The sequence below is a fragment of the Etheostoma spectabile genome, chromosome 12 (assembly GCF_008692095.1).
Source record: "Etheostoma spectabile isolate EspeVRDwgs_2016 chromosome 12, UIUC_Espe_1.0, whole genome shotgun sequence".
Taxonomy (NCBI): domain Eukaryota; kingdom Metazoa; phylum Chordata; class Actinopteri; order Perciformes; family Percidae; genus Etheostoma; species Etheostoma spectabile.
In genome coordinates, this window is record NC_045744.1 from 13350142 (window position 1) to 13370476 (window position 20335).

Genomic DNA, 20335 nt, shown 5'->3' on the forward strand with positions numbered 1-20335 from the left:
ATTGGGTATTAAATGACGAGGCAATTTCAAATACTCAATACTAAGGAGGCAATTCGGTTGGTGCCTAAAAAATATTGAATTCGGTACCCAGCCCTTGTCAACAACAGCAAGTGCAACAATATTCCTCTAACATACCACCACTAAACACAGAGATGAGGACAAGCAATTGTTACCTACATGCACTTCATGTCACACAATGTCCAAGATTATTCATATTACACTGGATAGTTTTGGGATTGTTTGGCTTCTGTTAAAGCTGAAATGTGTGGATGAAACTATATATTATGTTTTAATATATTATTATAACAACCCTTTGTGGTCCAAGGTACAGGGAACACACCCAGTGTTGACAGAGGGAGGGGTCTAACTTACTCAGGGAAGCCTTAGAAAAGCACTTCCTATATAACCAAGCATTTTCTGGTGGGAAACAGAAACACTGGACCTGGTGGTGTCTGGGGCAAAGCATAAGGTTCTATTTAGAAAGGACAACCCTTGATGAGAAACGTTGTTTGAAGAAATCTAAAAGGCACACATAACATATGCTATTCTGAGAGCTATCTTAAAATAAAAACCCTGTGTTACACCAAGGAAGCCCAAGACTCCTGGTCTACCTGAAACAGTTGGGACCTTACCTAATATTTAACATGGCTTTGCCATTGCAAATGTGGAATAAAGAGGATCCCATCCTAATCCAACTTTTTTCCAGCCCTTTATTCCAGACGGCTATCCTCTCAGCCAGTCTAACTAGTGAAAAGAGGCAGATTCTAATAAGCCATTCTGTCTTTCTGTCACTCTGTGTTTCTCTCCATCCCCCTATTTCTGTCTCTCTCTCTCTCTCTCTCTCTCTCTGTCTCTTTCGCTCTGTCTGAGCCACAAGCCAGTCTGTTGGAGCAGATGGAACCATATATCCCCATCGTTCTCCGGAGGGCTGGGGATTTAAAATGTAAAAGAGATGAGCGTGGAATATGCCGGGCTGAGTCGATAAAAGGGCAAGAGAAGCATGGACACTCAGCTTAGACCTCGTTCATCAAACAAGTAGCCTTCAGTACTTCTAAAAACTGTTTCTGCTATAGAGCAATTAACTACAAAGATGTATCCTCCTAACTTACCACAAACCTGGCATTCTATCTTAACTGAGCGTCTAATCCAACATTTTGTCCTACGTGATATGAGCAGAACTGTATTTCTATTGGTGACAGAGGCAGATTCCCAAAAGTGTTTGTGTTCTATTGATGAAAAATGAATCATAAACAAATTTGATAATCAGTTTTTAATCACAAGAGTTGTTCTTATGCAAAAACAAAACATTTTTTTTTCTAGGGCTAAAACAATTATCTAATCCATTGATTAGTCAATGGACAGAAAATTAATCTGCAACAATTTTGATGCTCAATTTATCATTTCAGTGAATTTATTAAGAACATTTGTCATTTGTTCTGTTTCCAGCTTCTCAAATGTGTGAACTTGCAGTGTCTACAGATACAACTTGCAGGGTCAGAAACAAATAACACTTGCCCCGTGGGCTTTTTGTGCACACATGCTGCACTAGTCTCAATGTGACAATAGTAAATAAGAGTACTGTAGATGAAGAAAACATGTAAAATGCCACGTGCAAGCTTTGATGCTTTCAATACTAGTGTGTGAAAAGGGTCTATGTCGGGTTTAAATGCAATCCACATGTCTACATATTACATTGTTGTAGGAGTAGCATAATGTGTGTGGTTGAGCAAGGGAAAGAGAGAGAGACGTTGGATGCGCTCAGAGCAGACAGGTGTTGGCAATCGGAGCAGAGAACACATTTGCAGTAAAGTTGTCAAGTGATGTAAAGTGTAGGTTTTAGTTTGGATGAATAAATGCCTCAGCTCATCAACCCCAAAGTGAGCATCAACATGCTGACCACGGGCTGGATGTGGAAGCAGGTATCAGTTAACAACATATTTACAATGGGGCTCTGAGTTATCTAAATATTTTGAGTGGTAGAGCCATAGTCAGTGTGCACTTACGTTTGTGTGATTTGTCACAATACTGTAAAGGCTGCTTTATGGTAGCTGTAAGCAGAGCCTACACCGCAGCCTACTCAAGTGGCCTATGTTGTAAGGATTTTTACTTGTCTGCTGGTGTGTCTGCGTTGTCGACGTTTTAGCCCTCGCTCTGTGCTTTCTGACCACGGTTGGAAAGTTGCAGCAGGAAAGTTCACCCTCTCTTTGATTTCATGTTGATCACGGAGAAGCGGAACCCTGAAATGAGTATGATGAAATTTAACCCTGCCAAACGGACCAGTGACAGTTGTTGTGGTCTGCGTTGCCGTGATGTGTAGTTATATTTCTGGGGAGGTGCATGTGAGGCTGTAAAAATAATTTTTCAATAACAGTAATAATGCTACATTTAATGAAGAAGATAGAGGAAGTTAAGGAACTTGTTTAACTAATGGCATACTAAATAGTAAAAACAATATTGGCGTAAAAAAAATGCAATTAGATCATTTTTACACTTTGGTCAGCCCTAGTTATATATCAGCATAGATGTAACATATTTAGATTTTGGACTTTTGGTCAAACAGAACAAGGAATTTAAAAGTGACCCTTTGGTTCTGTAAAGTTTCAATGGGCATTTTACAATTTTCTTACATTTGATAGACTACTACAATAATCTTCAGATTCATTAATAATAAACATAAATAATGAGTTGCAGCCCTAAAAACACAAGTCAAATTCACATTTAATAAACCAATTGAAGGCTGAAAGTTACCAAAAAAACTGGAAGTTACAGGCTTACATTCGCAGCAAATGTGGAGTCAGCCTGCCTTCCTCTACAGCTCACCTCATGCCACCTTTTGAGTAATGAGAGAGTATCTATCTGTCGTCTGGGAGAAGATTCTGCTTCGTCCTCCATCTCTGGGTGGCAGGTTGACAGACAGGAAGAGTGAAGAACAACAGGCAGACGAGGTCGTGAGCAGTACAATCGATTGCCAGCTGACTAGCAAGGTCCGTTACACTGACAGGCCAGCGCCACAACACGACGACTTGCACTCCACCAACGCCCTCATTACTCCCTATGAATCTCTCACTGGGACCAATCTCTCACACGCTCGACCCCATCTTGCTCTCTCTTGCTTTCTTTCTATAGTACATCTCCCTGGGCAACGCATAGGACATAGCATTTCACTCTGTCAATCAAAACGTTTTAAAAGAGGCAAAAGCCGCACTTAAACCTCTGTGCTTAGCTTCATGTACTCGGCAAGCAATGGATACAGAACAAAGATGACATGGGGTAATAGACTGTTCTTCAGAGCAATGTTCTTGAGAAAAATGCAGCCTAAATGTACATTTAAGCCTGCACAATCTTGAAGAAATTTCAACTGTCTGCAACCTCTGCCTTATTAAACATTTCTCCCACTATCACCTTTTCTATGTTATCTGCTCTCCTTGTCCTCTTTCCCTCTAACATCCCCTCTAGTTATTCTGAAATCCTTAGTCCTTGGAAGACTTATTTATACTCTCTCCCCTACCCAACTCCTCTCCCTCACAGTTCAGCTGCAGATAGGATTTACCTGCAGCTGAGACAGCCTCCAGACTATCAATTACTACCAGTGTAGAGTCACTGTTCTGCAGCTTGGCTAACAAGGCTTACACACACAAAACATATACACAGGACACACACACACATCACAGAGAAATTTTAAATTGACTGTGAGTCACAGGATTTTACTGACTGTAATCAAATTAAAATCCATAAAATCCACAAAAATTTAGACAAGAGCGCGGATTCATCCAATCAAGCAGTAATATTTTGGTATTCTGGTATTAAGATTAAGTCTTCTATGAAAGAAGAGCAGAAATTATAAGTGAAGATGCCAGAAATGTTATCTTCAGAGCAAAAACTGGTGCCATTTATGGACAAATCTGTAAAACTTAATAATTAGGTCATATAAACTACAGTAGAATGTTGAAAAATGAATTTCGAACCCTAAATAACAGCAAATATAGTGCTTTGACTAATTAAAATATAATATATATGTTGTTCAAAGATGTGTGGGTATAGTGTAGTGATTGCATTTGCAAATTTTAACAAAGTCAAAAAAACACACAAGTTGAAGCCCTTGAAGCAGTCCATTTGTATAGTTGTGATGTTTAACTTGTCTACAATGTGCTGAAAACCGGAATCTCATAAAATAGTTCCTGAAATGTCATCTCATTCTCTGACAACGATTTGACTGAACACCAGCCGTTACACATAGAGAAAGACACGCAGGGACAGGACCTGTCACTCACCACACCCAGATCCACTCTGACACCTAAAGTGCCTCTGTCAGGTCAGCAAATGAAAAGCCATCACAGCCAATGCTGCAGTCATCAAGCTGAAGTCATTCCATAGACTGGTAAATACTATCTTGCCACATCCCGTTTGTTGAGCATGTTTCGGCTCAAGGTGTCAGTTTTGATTCCCGTGCTTAGTGTGTTGTTGATGCACCATCACAGAAGGCAAACAACCGTCCAAAAACAAAAATCATGTAAGGGCTATAGGCTAACATGCCCTAATACAACTCTCATGAGGATTACAGCCTGCAACCTAGCAATGCTTTGGTCACATAGTCAGTACATACAGCCAAGTACAAGCCTGTGAAGAAAGATCTGAGGAAGGGAATTCCTTTTAAGTGACCCATCGTGTCTAGCCGCGGCAGAAGCACAGTGATCATTAGGATAACATATTCAGGTCAAAAAGGTAATGAATGTGCATTTACAATACGCTGTGAATTACAACACATTTGCAGCTCACCATCAAACCATTAAAACCATTATCATCATGAGATACTGACCAGGGGGCATTTCCATGGTTAAAATTTTCATCTTAAATTGAGTTTCCAAGAATGATATGCAAAGCATCTTACAGAGGGAACTGGTTATCCCTGTACTTCCCCTTTCATCAACAAGTCCTCTTGTCTGACTGTCAGCCTAGGCAGCCAAGTCTCCCATGTTTACTAATGTAGAAGCAACCCCTTTATCAGTGAAGAGATTTGTAGGGAAGAGGCAGGGGATTAGCCATCAAATTACCAGGCAGACAGCATCCCGGCTCCAGGGTTTGTGAAGCGGTAATCTCTGAGGCTGAAGGGGGAGATCCAGATAAAGGTTTGGGATTGGTGCTGTGAAAACTCCAAACTCCTAACTGTGGATAAGTAAAATATTAAAATGTGTTCATGGAAGTTGTCTAACCAAGTTCTTTCTTCCCTTCCTTTGTGGTAAGTATTTTTATAGGACCAGATCACATTGCATAGTTTCCCCCATGTTGTTAGGCTAGATGGTGTCATTACGTAGCCTAACACCCCCAAGACTTTTGATAGGTGAAAGCTCTCGAACAGGAATGCTGTAGCTAGGCAGAGCTTGTGGAATTAGATTTCAGTGGCCTTGCCCATGGTTCTTGCATTGTCACCCCCGCTGCCCTCCCTTAAACAAGCAGTGCTCTCCTCAGAGAATACCCCCTGGACACAGGAATGTTTCATCAACGCCTCAGCCCCCAGCATCCTTACAGGGCCACAGTGGGCCAAGAGGCGCAGCACAGGCAGGCTATAAATAGGTCAGGCTTTATAATGAAACCAAATGAATCCCCATCCATCTTCCCAAAACAAGCCAGGAACCTCAGAGTTCTGCAGGAAGAAAAGTCATTACCTGCATTTGAGGATGAACCACAAGATGGACAAAAGCCAAACGTTATACTAATGCTGAATACACCCTACTCTATAACATGTAACACACGGATGATACTGTCAGATGCTAGTAGAATTAGTATGTCCAAGTCTGTGTATAGTTATCCAAGACTGCAAAGACTTATTATTCCATTATATGGCACCTCGTTAATAGAGAGAGGCCAGTTCGTATTGCACCTATTTGAGAACAGCAGCAGTGCACTGTTAAAAAAGAGGTCATAATTTTGGAGGAAGTGACAGGAGGGCTGATAAAGTAATCAAGTAGAATGTCGAGTCTAAGCTAGGCAGTTGTAGAAATTGGGAAGCTAAGCAAACAAGGGCGGTGGTGGAGGCAGAGGGATAAATCAACCACATGACTATACTTTCAGAACCAAGCACCAAATAAATCAAACACACATTCAATTTTATTTGCTTTACTGCAGTTTAGCATCAGTCATCCCCTCACACTTGAGAGCAAGGTAAAGCTGTGAGCCTGGGACCTTTAATTCCCTTTGATGGCAGCCCACAAGCAACCAATTTGACCTAGTCTCTTTGCAGAAAAGAAACAATAAAAGATATTAGGCAGCGTATCATACAGTAATTCCATGATATGACATTAAGGTATCATGCAACAGAACAACAGTGATCCCTAGTATTCTCTTTTTAAATAGTGTAATGCATGGTAGAAATAATACATTGCCACTGTATGTCTCCAACCTGCATTGCTGCAAATTTTACATACAAAAGCATAAGCTTTGGCCTTGTCATTCATAACAGTACAAAAACTGCAGCTGCCCCAGAAAATGGAGGCTGAAAATGGAGACTTTTTCAATCAATGTGGAGGCGTAAAGGGATGATGTGGAATTCAAATTAGTTTTGCGCAAGGAGGGAAATGTCCTCACTGACAAAGTGGATTTGTGTTCCCATTGAGAAACCCATGGTTGTAATGCAGAGAGCTAAGGTTTAAAAGAAAGGTGCAAGGCTATGAGCACAAAACAGACCTCTGTTGGCTAGCTATAACTGGGCATTACATGTAGATAGTATAGAGATACACTTAAAATGTAGAATAGAATGTAGAATGTAAAAAAGAGCACATAAAAGAACAGAAGCTAAGAAAAGCTTGAAAAAAACTTGAATTCACTTTAAAGAAACAATGGCCCTTTTCAGACCTGGCATTAACATGCATCTTGGGTGACAGGGGTGTGACAAATCAGGGAAGGAGACATCATGACTGATAAGACCCCATAAGGAAATGAACGTGGGTGTCTGCGTCATTGTTTCCAAAGGTCTCTGTTTCTGCCCGTCCAGACTAAAACACAACCCTGGAGTTTTCAAACTAAAACAGGGTCAGCAGTGTTTTAAATGTCTCTGTTTTAGGGGTTCTTAAACACTGGAGTAGTGTAGATACAGGGATTAAACATAGCAAAAATTATCTGTTGAAAAAAAACGTATTGGTGTGGATGCATCCTAAGTATGTCAGTTGGCATTAGATTGCGTCTCCACATGCGTTTTTAGTGGCCACTTGCAAAGTAATCTCACTTCCCCTTTATGCAATTAAATTTGCACCATTTCTATTTGCAAAGACCAAGCGAGATGCAGCAGTAGTAATATCCTTCATTTTTGTGAACATTTTATGAACCAAAAATATAAAGTTATTGTCAACCGGCAGTAATTGGGGACCTCCATGCCACCAACACTTTGCCAGGCAATGGCGGAGCACAGAGCTCTAGAGAGCCTGTGGGCAGGTGTCAGATCTGTGCAGAGCACCAGAACAAAAACACAGACACATCACCAACAGTATGACGATATTATCCAATGACCTCAATGTATCTTCACTGCTTCTTGGGTGACTGAGAGCAGTCCACTTGTGATCGGATCACCCAAGACACATGTTAATGCCAGGTTTGAACAGGACCAATGCTAAAGCTACATTGCCACAGATGCAGTGGGTTTTTACAGTTAGGATTTATATAAAATAAACCTGTCTGCTAATTTGGATATGATCTCATGTCAAAACCTTAATGTGTGTTTAGTAAGCCTGTGTAGATGTCAAAGCACAGACATAGAGCTAGTTCAATCAAATGAGGTCTCTGCTTAGGGTATCTGAGGAAAAGTGTTTCTTGTCAAAACACTGCAGATTTTAGTTTTAAATAAGACATTTTTTCTAAACCTTCTCCCCAGTACCTGTCACAATGAATGAGCGACAGTCTGCAAAGAAGTGTCACAACTGGGACAAAAAAGTGACTATCAGCACAGCTAACACATCACACAGGCGGTAGCCTCTGATTGACATTGCACATTATGCAGGACATATCTGCCACACTCAACCCTATCTCCATAAACATGTTTTTAGTACAGAACAGACGATTGACAATTAGGCCTTGTCATCATAAAACTACTACTCACAACCTTGTCACCATCAGGCCACAGTTCCTGACATAAAAACAACTGTGAATCTTTCCTCTGCAGGCATTTTAAAGTAAGAAACCTAATCATAAATATGTCTACACGTCAGGTACAGCATCAGAGCTCTGAAATGTAATTACCCAACAAAAGCTAGTAGGTTTTCTGTTCACTTACAGTATGCATCATAGACAAATGTCTGGCTAAACTGACACAATTGCCTTCACAGACATTGATCTGTGATTGTAAGCAACCTCTTTCATGTCCCAACTGGGACTAGAGTGATTAAGCAGATCCATCATGCGTTAACAGGCCATTACACGTCACCCAATTCAACGATGATTAGAAATCAAGTTCTATGGAAAAATCCATATGCTCAGCCCATAATTACTTTTGAGGAATCCGATGGGTAGAGAGACTGAATGATTGACCGTTCCACAGGGTAATTTATTTAAAAGGAAAGAATTCAGCTGAGGTAGTCATTTAAGTGATGGATATTTTTGTCTGTTAGTCAGGGAATCTAATAAGGAGCAGTAGTATACAAATGGCAGTAGTTATTTCCTAAGGTCACTTCCTAGACATCAGTTAATGTTTCTTTGGAACATTACTGGTGACAAAGTGGTTGAAGCAAAGTCGTAAAAGTGGAATGAAGGGTCAGTTGCCTGCATGATGGAGGTGAAGGAGGAAGACCTACAGGTCATCCAGGGTGGACAGGGATTGGCTTTATCTATATATTTGAAAAAAAAAACACGTTGCTGACAGTTTTTTTGTCTTGTTTGTTTATGCTACTGAGCAGCTGAAAAGACATTTTAACAAAGTGTCTGTCTTGAGTTTCGCCTCAAGGTCATTTTTTAATCAAGTCTGAGTTACCTCTCCCAAGACCAAAAAGAGGGGGGGTTGTAAAGTCTGGATTGCAGTTCTGAATCATAAACTAAAAAAGGTCAAATATAAACAATAAATGAATAAATAGCAAGCGCAACTAAGAAAGAAAACATCCACAAGTTCCCTTTGTAGTGAGGGGAACGGGAACGGGAATGTTGTACACTAGGTTCTTTAAAGGCTTAAGACACCTTTGATGGAATAAGCATAGTATTTTATATATTATATATATATATATATATATATATATAATAAAATATCAGACTCCTTGTATTGAGCAACGTATTTATTGTGCAAGAACTGCCACATTTATTATTAACAAGGACAAGATGAACTCAGTCCAAAAGTTTCTCATACAAGCAAAAATAAGTTTGAAAACATATTTACAGCTGAGGGAAACATTTAAAGGTAGTAATCCTTTGTTAAAATGAAGGTACAAAAAGTGTGGGTGTCTTTCATCAAAGGTATAGCTGATAATCACGGTAAGAGACACACATTTTTAACTTTAAACTACACATAAAGACATGTGTATTACAGGTTAAACTTTGTTGAAAGCAAGGCCAAAACATTTTCCAAAAATCATAATTTGTGACTGCCAAAAAGTTCTCCTCTACAATTATCTTCAATTTCAAAGCGTTCCAGTGTCTCCTTCTAACTGGAATTCTTGTCGCTGAAACTTTACCCTCCAGATTGCCTAGGGAGATAAAGACAACTGGAAAAACAGGTTGTTTGGCCTCAGTGTAGGCCCTAATGCAGTAGAACGGCAGGGAGCCTCACCTTAGCAGCGGTAGCTAAGGGACATTCTATGGCCCTTCTATTCAAAGTCCTCTGAATACGTAGGGGAGGGCTTGCACCAGACAGGGCAATTTGCCAGAGAGCGAGCCAATAGAGCTAAGCCAAGACGAGGTTAAACTATTGTTTTGGCTTAACAAGCAAGAGTGAGCAAGGACAAAAGAAAAAGGGACAAAAGAATAGTAAGAAAATACCTGACTATTTAAGTGTAACACATCATCTTATTCTGTTACTTTTATACTTCTAAGAGGCAACTTGTAAAAGGTATATCCCAAGATGAAAACTAAACACATAGTGGAACAGGAATAGATAGAAAAAGAAAGTTCAGAGTAGGACAGCCCTGCCATTTAAAAAAATGCACCTGTGCCTCATCTCTCATTAACAAAGTAAGTTTAGTTTTCTTCACTGACAAGGTATAACAATTATGTGGTAAAAAATTCACACTTACCAATGCATCTCAATTAGTTCCACTTATAAATAAATTATTTGTATTCCTTATTCCAGAGAGAGAGAGAGAGAGAGAGAGAGAGAGACACAGAGAGACAGAGAGTATCCAAATCCTAGAAAAGAAAATCCAGCAGTATCCACTAAACGATGTCTTGTAAAAAAAAAAAAAAAAAAAAAAGTGTTTCAGCGAAAGTAGTCTCCAGTTCCTGCTCAGCTATTCCATTCACAGCATTTCATTAAACCAGAGGAACTGTCTTTTGGCTCTTCAGCTATATGTTTCCAGCTGTGGCAATAGAGAAATGTGGCTAGGGGGAGAGATCCTTCTGTGGCAGAGCTTGTTTCAGACACTCACTGAGCGGGTGTTCAGGGACTGCCTGGGAGAAGCCAAACCCACAATGTGATGTCACTGGTGTCAAATTTCAGTGTGAAGAGGGAGGAGGCTGTAGGGCCTTACCTTTTTGAACCTTGACCAATGAGAAACAATGTGGTGTGTAGTGCACCTGAGTGTAGAAAAAAAAGATTTGAAGGTACAAGTCATGTGATGTTATGTATTTCTGAAGCGGAGAGACTCCATTTTGTCATCTATTAACCAGCTTCCAGGGAGAAAATGTGACCTAATGTGCAGGCTTATCCTAAACCTGATTAAAATAGGTAGGCTAACTGGCATGGCCAACATTCCCAATTCTACTTTCAATGGAACTCCTACATATATTTCCAAATCAATTTGCCTTGTCATTATCACTTAAACTATGGGGTTAACAAAGTGTGACCTTGAAATATACAAGCATTCCCACAGGACTGTGCAAATATAACATGTCCAGTATGTGAATTGTGGATAATTAACTTGTTTAAAAAATAATTTCTGCATATTTCGCTCTCTTGCTTAAAAAAAGGAACAACATAAATATGTAAAATTCCCATTCTTGAATCAGCAAGGGACTGAGGATACACACATACACACACACACACACACACACACACACACCACACACACACACACACACTGTTTCTCACTCCCTCCGGTCAAACTCTGCTAGCCGTGGAGCTAATCATCCACAACAGATGTTCCGAAATGTTCAGTTGGATTTATGACAGAGCTCAGAGGAACAGCCAAGTCAGCCGCTGGTGCTGTTTTTCTCTTCTGTCCTACAAGGACAAGGGATTGCACTGAGAGAGGATGTCAGCACAACCATTCTCTTCCCCAAAATTTCCTTCGCTCTCTGAGATTCACCATCCGAGACGACAGCGCCTTAATAGATCACAGAGCCTCGGGACCTTGGGGAGAGGTTTGCTCATTTATCCCAATACTACTGTGTGGACTGTAACTTGACTCATCAAGCAATGCTTCAACAATGTTTTGCCCTTGACGTAATGATGGGTTTTTCTATATATCAGTGGCATTGCTGACGCTGCAAGCTGTGACCTAGTCGAGACAACTGTTGTCAGATGAAGCCATATTTAATATCATGGTGCATTAATAATTAAATTATACATTACAACTATATCATAATATTTTAATACTTTCTGAAAGTGAAAATAAACTTGAAGAATTGCCATACTGTTGGCTAGTGTAATTCTTAATAACATAAGCAGGGCAGTACTGCTGATATAGTACGTAACAAAAGATATTCTGAGTGAGATTCTAAAAAGCACTTATGAGGGTTTCCACAAAGAGCAGCAATGTTGAATGTCTTCTAGGCTTAAACTCTGCTGAAGGGAATGGCAAACTGCAATGTGTTCTACATTTTTCTTTGTTGTTAACAATTGGAGACAGTCTTATTTTACTGGAGGCTGCAGATTTGTGCATACAACTGACTTTTTAGTGAGAGAAAGACTTGTTTTATCTTTAACTTTCCTTCTAGTTGAGAACAAATGGGATGTGGGTCATCTGTTTCGAACGTAATTCAATTTGCATAGCCTAATATACAGTATAGTATATTCCAGCTGTATGTGTTAATCTTACTAATGAACAAAATAAGATCTCACGCATAAACCATTTACAAAAGCTTCCTTCAATTTTAATCACAATTATCTGCAAAAAAGGAGAGCAACCAATCTGGATATTTTGGAAACCTCTCATTCCTTGCAAACTCATGAGAATTTGAGAGTACCTTCTGGGTAATAATAATTACACCCACACACCCCTGAGAGGAGAAAAAGTATTTTTTGTGGGTGTCAAGAGTCTGTGCCAAACTTAAATGTCACATTCACCTGAGATCAAATCACTGAACAAATCACACAGTGTTAAAAGTAGCTATAAAGATTATTGGCTGGTAGCCTTAACAGCAGAGTGGGAGAAAATGAATTGTGAGCTACAGTAATGTGTACAGTAGTGTGTCAGTTGCACAACATAAGCCATTTCATCTCTGGTGTAATCTCATATAGCGCAATGTTAAACTGAAAACCCAGATAGACCCGAGCAGTAACCAACTATGCAAAATTAAACTGTTGTCTCCAATGAGACCCCCCCTCCCCCGGCCCCAAGAGCTTGAAAAGAGTTGGAAACACCCCCTACCCCTAATTTATAACATTGTGACAACCACCCATCCCCCACTCATTTCATTAGACTGGAAGAAAAGGTTGACAACCTCTTCAATCTGAAGGAGCTGGCCTCTCCCTGACTTAAGCCAGGCTGCTAACAGTACCCACTTAAAATAGATTATGGTGTCTTATGCTTTTATAAGGTCAATGTTGTTTCTGCCTTTATTTTGTGAGTTATTGTATGTACAAAATCAGTTGTGCAGCTCCAGTGTTATCTGCAGGGGAAGAATACTTGGATCAAGCCAGACCCCTTAGCTCCTCCGTGGTACCTACAGTTATCATCTGGCTGCTGTAGGATGGGATGAATCCCATTGACCCTGGGCTTTATCAATATAACTGTCTGCACCATCTAATAAGTCTGCCAAAACAACTTAACAAGTTTCAGCTTCAAGGTAAGAGAATAAGATTCTTGCTCTAGGGTCAGGAGATCACAAATTGACTGAATAAATGGGATGTATCATTACAAGACGATATTGTATTCACTGCATTTTGCAAAACCACATCTAGACACATTATTGTCTAATTTTCAAAAAGCATCCTTTAAATGGCATCCAAATAAATGTGCTTTATCTCCCCATTCAGCAGGGTCCCTGACGAACACAATTCTGGCTGCATGCCAGTGAAAAAATGCTGACCTGTGTCGTAAACACTGAGCTGTGAAAGTCAGTGTGCTGCTGCTGATGGGCTCTTAAGACTGGCACTATGTCATCATGTCCAAAAGCACAGCTGGGCAACACCTGTTAGCTGAGAATTCCCAGCCCAATTCACAATTTACTGAGGCATGGTTACTGTTGTTGTCTGTCACAACGTCTCTGCTAGCAAATTTACGTCCAGATTGCAATCGGGTGGTTTCTATATCAGATACATGGGTCATATTATAATTTCCCAAATGGGTTAAGGGTACTTTCAAATGATCAATGTCACATTTAACCTCGGCCTGTGATCTAGGACAAAATACGTTATAAGGATGACACCTTAAGCTACACAAGGAAGCATGTGAAAGCCATATATCTAGCCTGATGAATCTGATATCTTTCACTTTCTTTATGCATGCCACCACATTATGTTTATGATCAGTTAAGATAATAAAGGAGCACCATTTGCACGGAATACTGTAGATAATTAAGCTACACAAAAATGAATTTTAAAAAGTCAAATATCATGTAAGCATTATACTTCTGCTCAACAGTTCAAACACCAAGGGCACACCGAATGTTTCTCAGGACTGTCTGCAGATAACACTGGCTCCAGCGCTGAGAGGGACAGAAGGTGTGAAAAACACAAGGACAGTGGGAACCAGAGCACACAAAAACACAAATAAGACTGCTGACCTTCAGTGAGTGCCTGTGTTTGTGTGTGTGCAAGTGCCCATTCAGATATGTCTATGTGTTTAGAGCATGTGAATTTGTGCATGTGTTGCTGTGCCTCTGTGTCTGTATGTGTCCATCAAGGTAGGTGCATACCTATATTGACTTAGTTACAGACAAAATGAGTATGGAAAAAATAAATAAAACTAAGACAAGAGGGTTAGAACTGACAAAGAAAGGCACACATTTTCCTGCTACATGTTGAAAAAGACAAAAACATAGTGCGTTCTCCATTACACTCTGTTGCTGACAACTGGCGGAGCACGCTCTCTAAGGGGAACAGCAGAGCATGCCGCCGAATGCATGAGACAAATCATTTTTATCTGGGACCCTGGCGGGTATTGACAAACCGGGGGTGCATTTAGATAGCCCAATTAAAATGAGGAAATGAAGCGACATTGAGGCACGTTACAGCACTGTGCCCCCTCACCCTCTGGCCCCCTGCGCTCCCTGAACCTCTCCAGAGACTTCTTGCTTACTGCACTCAGCGAGGGGTACGGAGGTGGCAATGACGGCTCACAAAGTCGCTTTGAGGTGAAATCTGCACTACAGGAGGTAATGTTTGTGAGACGTAGCATCGTTTTTATTGTTTCATCTTGCACTCATAATTTTTGCACAGTCGCTGTTCTAGCACTATATAGTTCCCCAATGGCATATAGCAAGGTCGAGAACAGCGTGCAAGACAAGGGACTCAATGCAAGTCTGTGCAACTTCAAAGGGTAAGTTGGCAATCAATGATATGGATGTTGGCTCCATTTGTCCAAACGTGTCTTAGCGGGTGATCTACAATGTCATGCACTCCCTACTCTAAAGCCTGCATGGTTCAATTCACTTCTTTTCCCACCTGAATATGTCTCCTCCTGGTCTAATTTTCAGACCTCTATTTGTCTTTTTGATCAATGATCATTCCACTGAGATTACTGCCAGATGCATTTTTGGATAAGATCAGCACTGCAGTTTCCTTCAAGTATATCATAAGGTTAAGAAACCAGGTTATCATAAGATGTTTCACCTTTCGTGAAGGTGGAGAGAGGGATCGCAAAAGCCTCCTAGTTAGTTCTCCAATCAAGCAAAAGTCCGCGTGGAGCACAAGCAATGCTGTGGTGTGCTGTGAGCAGCTGTTCAGCAGTGTTACATTTCACAGGCTACCGTCAACAGATCCGCAAAGATGCAAGCTGTTTCTACAATACATCCTTTTCCTGATCTTACTTTGGGAGGATAAACTAATTGCTCTGATTCTTTTCTTTTATGGTATATTTCTCCCTGAAAGTTCTTAAACCTTGTCTTTATCTCATGTTTAAAATTGTCTGCTACAAATAACAAATAATACAAATGAATAATAATTTTTATTTGGAAAATGAAGTCTATCATGTGCTTGTATCTTAAAGTGCTCACATTATACTTTTTGGCCTTTCACTTTGCTTTATAGTGTTATATATCTTTTTTGTGCACTTATAGGTTTACAAAGTTGCAAAGCCCAAAGTCTACCCCAAAGGGACTTCCAGAGAAAACACTGTTCACAAACTGCTCCAAACAGCTCTATTGTAGTCCTGCCTTTACTTCCGCGACGAACGTGCGTCACTTTGTAACACGTTATAATGCTCGCTAGCTGCTAGCGTGGCACGCTCTTATGCTTTGCAACTTACAAGCTAGCAGTTCTTACTGCGCATGTGCGACTCTCAACAAAGAGGGTGAAGAAGTGAGATGTCTCATTCTGTAGCTAAAAAAAAGAGCTCAGCACACAGGGTAAAAAGAGGAGCTGCAGCAATGTGCAGTACAACAAATATATGGTGTGTTCTGTAAATTAAACCACATAAACCTATTCTGGTACAACCTCAAAATACAATTATGAACCTGATAAGGAGCATAATATGAGCACTTTAAGAGAATAAAGAAAACCACTCCCAAACAGAAAATTGTGTATGCGACACAAGCACAAGGCCGAATTATGTCTTTTATTGAAGTGTTTTGGCATACATCTTTTTTGTACAACATATATTGCCTTTGAGAAAAACCAAGAGAGATATGGCTTAGAAACCAACATCAAAACAAGCACAAAACACACAAGCATGCAATGTAGGAAAGAATAGGATATACGATACGATCCCAACAGGGGCCACTCCTTTCTGCAGTTCTTCAGATGAAGTTGGCATGCTGTGTACTAAGGAGACTTTGATAAATCTGAAAAGTTTTCAGCAAGACGTTCCTCATAAAAGCCCAACAGAGCAGTCTCTCCCAACCTGAGGAGGCAACACTTTGTCTCTGCCCAAACAGTTTTCTAGATACTCACACAGAGGATAAGGTGCTAGCACTGAAGAAGATAGGTATCCTGACTGGCCACAGTGAAAAGTTTCAACTTCTTTTCAAATGCACTCTATGCTTCATGGAAGTTCAACGTTGAAATGTTCAACCACACAAAAACAACCAAATAATTATAAATATAAATAATAGTGCTACTCATGATTCTCTGAGATCACTTTCCAGAGAAAAAAAAACGGTGGTGTTCTAATAAGCATTTTATTATTCTAATAATTTCCCATTGGCTTGCAAGAAAAACAACTTGGACACAAAGGGCTGCATTCAAAAACACACATCAACTTCAGCATTGTTAATAGCTCTCATTAGGAAATCTCCCCAAGCTTGCACTAGAGTGCCTCACTTTGCTGGACTCAAAAGGAGGGGGGTATCAAATTATTCTATCTGTTACAGAAGGCTGCTTCCACTGCTAACAGGAAATAAACTACAAATTATGAGTTAACTTCTTGCATGAGTAACTGATAAGGGTCTGAGTATGGCTCAGGCTATACAAATAGTTTAATATCTTGATAATATGTCTAAATAGTTACATGATAATACTAACATGAATGTAAATCTTTATATATGTATATATATATATACATACAGTAATATCCAATATAAAACTTGATGATACAGTGAGACTGACATTTATAACAACATAACACAAATTTTAATGTGTATGCTGTATCAAATCTTTTGCTTCCCCTGTATACTGTATTATACTAACAAAATGTTTTAATTTGAAATATAACAGATTTTGGAATTCTGAGTTGAACTGCAGTCAAATAGTTCTTTAAAGCTTCACATTCGGAAAGCACGGCCATTTTTGAATTGATCAGCTTCAGTTCATTTTTCAGTGTTTCAAATAAATTGATTTTGGTTGCAGCTGAAACAGAATTTCACATGATCATAATATCCTTTGCTCTCGTGTTTCATCGAGTGTGGAACCCGACAAAATACTTAGGCACGGACACGGCGCAGATCACGTCCATAATAATCAACTAAAGCTCCTACACCGACCACAGAAGGCATCACGCTGCACACACAGAGCGGAGAGTGGAGTAAAGGAGAGACAGGTGAAGTGAAGATAACGTTGTTGGTACCGTTTAACAGGTTCAGTAATAAACAACTAACATGCTACCAGATTTGATGTATTAAATATGTGCTGTGGATCTAGTTTATGCTGATATGAAGAGAAGATTATGTGGATATGGAAGCAACTGATAAATATTCTAAACTTCCTCTAAATAGTTAAAGGAACTTTAAAGTGTTACATTTGAGACTGGAATTTTGTATGGTGGTAGAATGAGTTGGCCCACACGCTGCCACAAGCAGTCAACCTCAGGGAAACACAGTGTTCTTCCAGATGTGTAGAACAAACCTTAAAATACTTTGCATGGAGACACACACACACACACACACACACACACACACACACACACACACACACACACACACACACACACACACACACACACACACACACACACACACACACACACAAAACCCCCATTTCAACAGATGAAAAACCTGCCAAATAAAAGAGTAATCCATCACTTGTGCCATTTTGCATTTGCAGGGTCCTTCTCTTGAACAATGGCTTGACTGACAGGGAAAGATAAGGACCCTCTGTTGACCAAAACAGTGAAAACATCAAACCAAAAAGAAATAAAAATGGAATGACGTTTTGAGGAAATAAGTCGCTAGTATCCAAGGTTACAAGAATTACACAAGTGAATAATTAAAATAAAAGATTTGTGATTTTGAATTCCTATTTTATAAGCCTAAATCCAATGTCAAAACTTAGATTTAGACTAGATATAATGGTAAGGCCGGATCCTCTATATTTAACAGCTATCAAATGATAAGCGTTAGGAGATAATTGTACTGAAAATGGAATACATAGTGTTTTTGAATGCACTCAATAAATAACTAAATAACTGACAGCTAAACTGTAATCTCAAACTACTACAGTCTTACTGGAAATCTTAGAGCTTTTCTCGTCATTAACCACTCATTGTTAGGAGGAACAAATGGACTTCATGCAACTGACTTGAAAGCTCGACCAAAATAATTAAGGAAATTAAATATTCAACATAAAACTTCTTATTATAGCATCAGTGCCTCATAAATTTATAGAGAAGAAATGACTGGATTAATCTGAGTGGTAATGGGCAAGAAAGCCAGTAATTTCCCTTTTCTCTCATTCAACTTCATTTTGCCTTTTACTCTAAGAGTTACACCTACTTATCTCTGTGATTTCTGGCTCATAGCAGATCAGCCAAACTGAGTCCACGGAATTGATCTCTGTCATTAGAAAAGAAGAATCTGAGTCTAAAAGAGCCAGCTAATAATGACAAAGATCTGAGTTTAAGTGCTCCAAGGGGGAAAGTACAATTTCTCAGTCTAGAGCTTTGTGCCGTTTTTACCTCTTAATGGGGAGGTTTTGCTAAATGTAGAAGTGCTAAAGTGCAGTGCTCTTTGGGGCGGTACAAAACAAAATACACACAAAAGACAACTGTATCTCAGGGACAGATATGTCTGGGGAAACCTAGACTGGGGAAAATTGACACACATCTCAACCTTACTTCAGACACCAATACAAATTCTAACCACCAATCATTTCAATCAACTAATATTTCATAGGTTTAATTTAATTTTGTTGGAAGATTTGTAACTCTTCCTCAAGTACAATGTTTAAGCCTAAGACCACTGGGACTTTGTCTGTCAAGTTAGGCCAACTGTCATGTCGCTCTCAGACACAAGTGGATTATTTGAGTAGTGACTTCTTGCTTCTAAGAGACAGTAGAACAGCCGTTGCAACGGCACATTTTAGATACCATTTGAATGAAGTGAATCCGCTAAGAATCAAGAGCTAATTTAAGGCTAACTACTGAGGACTTAAATGTCATTCAAGTGCACCACAAATTGCAACATTTTATGGGTTGTTCTTAATGATCTTTACTACACATTAAAATGCAAAATGTAAAATGAAATGAGATAGATTTGTCATGGGGATTGTATCACCAAGTGTGTGCACTGGGTGTGGCAAAGGGATACGCATTCCTAAAGTTACTAAATTCCATTGAGGCTCCCTACTGTCTGACCCAGCAGCATGTCGTTAACCGGGCCACCAAGTGGGTAACACTGAAACAATACCCACTTCCTTTAGTAATCAAATATTTCAGGCTGAGGTCAAAGCCATACTGAAGGTCACACTTTGGATATTGCTACCCAGTAAACAGAGCATGCCATCATGCTCACAGATCAGACTTTATGAGGTGCTACATGGTTTAAAGTTAGACTGTCAATAAAAGGTAGGCCCCTACCCATTCCAAAAGTTGATCTCTCACCTGAGAGCCATGCAGCTGATCCCATCAAACAGTCCCAAACTGAAATGGTAGGTGGACCGTGATGTAGTTTCCTCTAGCATCTCCTAATGCATTTCGGCTGGTTTTTGACTATGAAGAGGCTTCCCGCTTGGAAAATGTTTAGATCACTTCTGATCCCTGTAATGAGTTTTGTCACTCTGGTTATATCTCTGACAATATTAAGAATAGCATTGCAGTGGACAAATGCTACCTCTCTGTCCCTGTGTGTCCATTACACTTGTCTTTTCAATGTGACCTTTGTGTTTGAATTTGGAAAATGTGAAAAAAATGTCTGACCACGCTGATGCTTCCAAATTTGACACTAAAATGTGAACTCTGGGTATTTGGATCAATGATAAGATCTGTCTTTTTACAGTATTATTACAAATACCTGCAACATCTAGATAATAATAGGGCTGGGTGATATGGACCAAAAGTAATATTTCTGCATATTTAGAGTGAATGGCAATCAATATACTGTATATCTCAGTATTTTTCACAAAGTGGGCTAAATGTTCAGTTCTAAGTCAAAGTCACATGTGAGATTCCACAAAAAA

General features: G+C 39.6%; 1 protein-coding gene across 26 annotated transcripts in view; it reads right to left on the reverse strand.

Annotated features, from left to right (window-relative positions):
- The window catches only part of ptprfb (protein tyrosine phosphatase receptor type Fb), a 176770-nt gene that overhangs the window by 124682 nt on the left and 31753 nt on the right, over positions 1-20335 (reverse strand). The window contains exon 1 of one of the 26 annotated variants that reach the window (XM_032532640.1): positions 10203-10548. The exons of the other annotated variants lie outside the window; for them this stretch is intronic. The gene's annotated coding sequence lies outside the window, so the exon portion shown is untranslated. Of the gene's footprint in view, positions 1-10202; positions 10549-20335 lie in introns of those variants that run through there. 26 annotated transcript variants of the gene reach the window in all.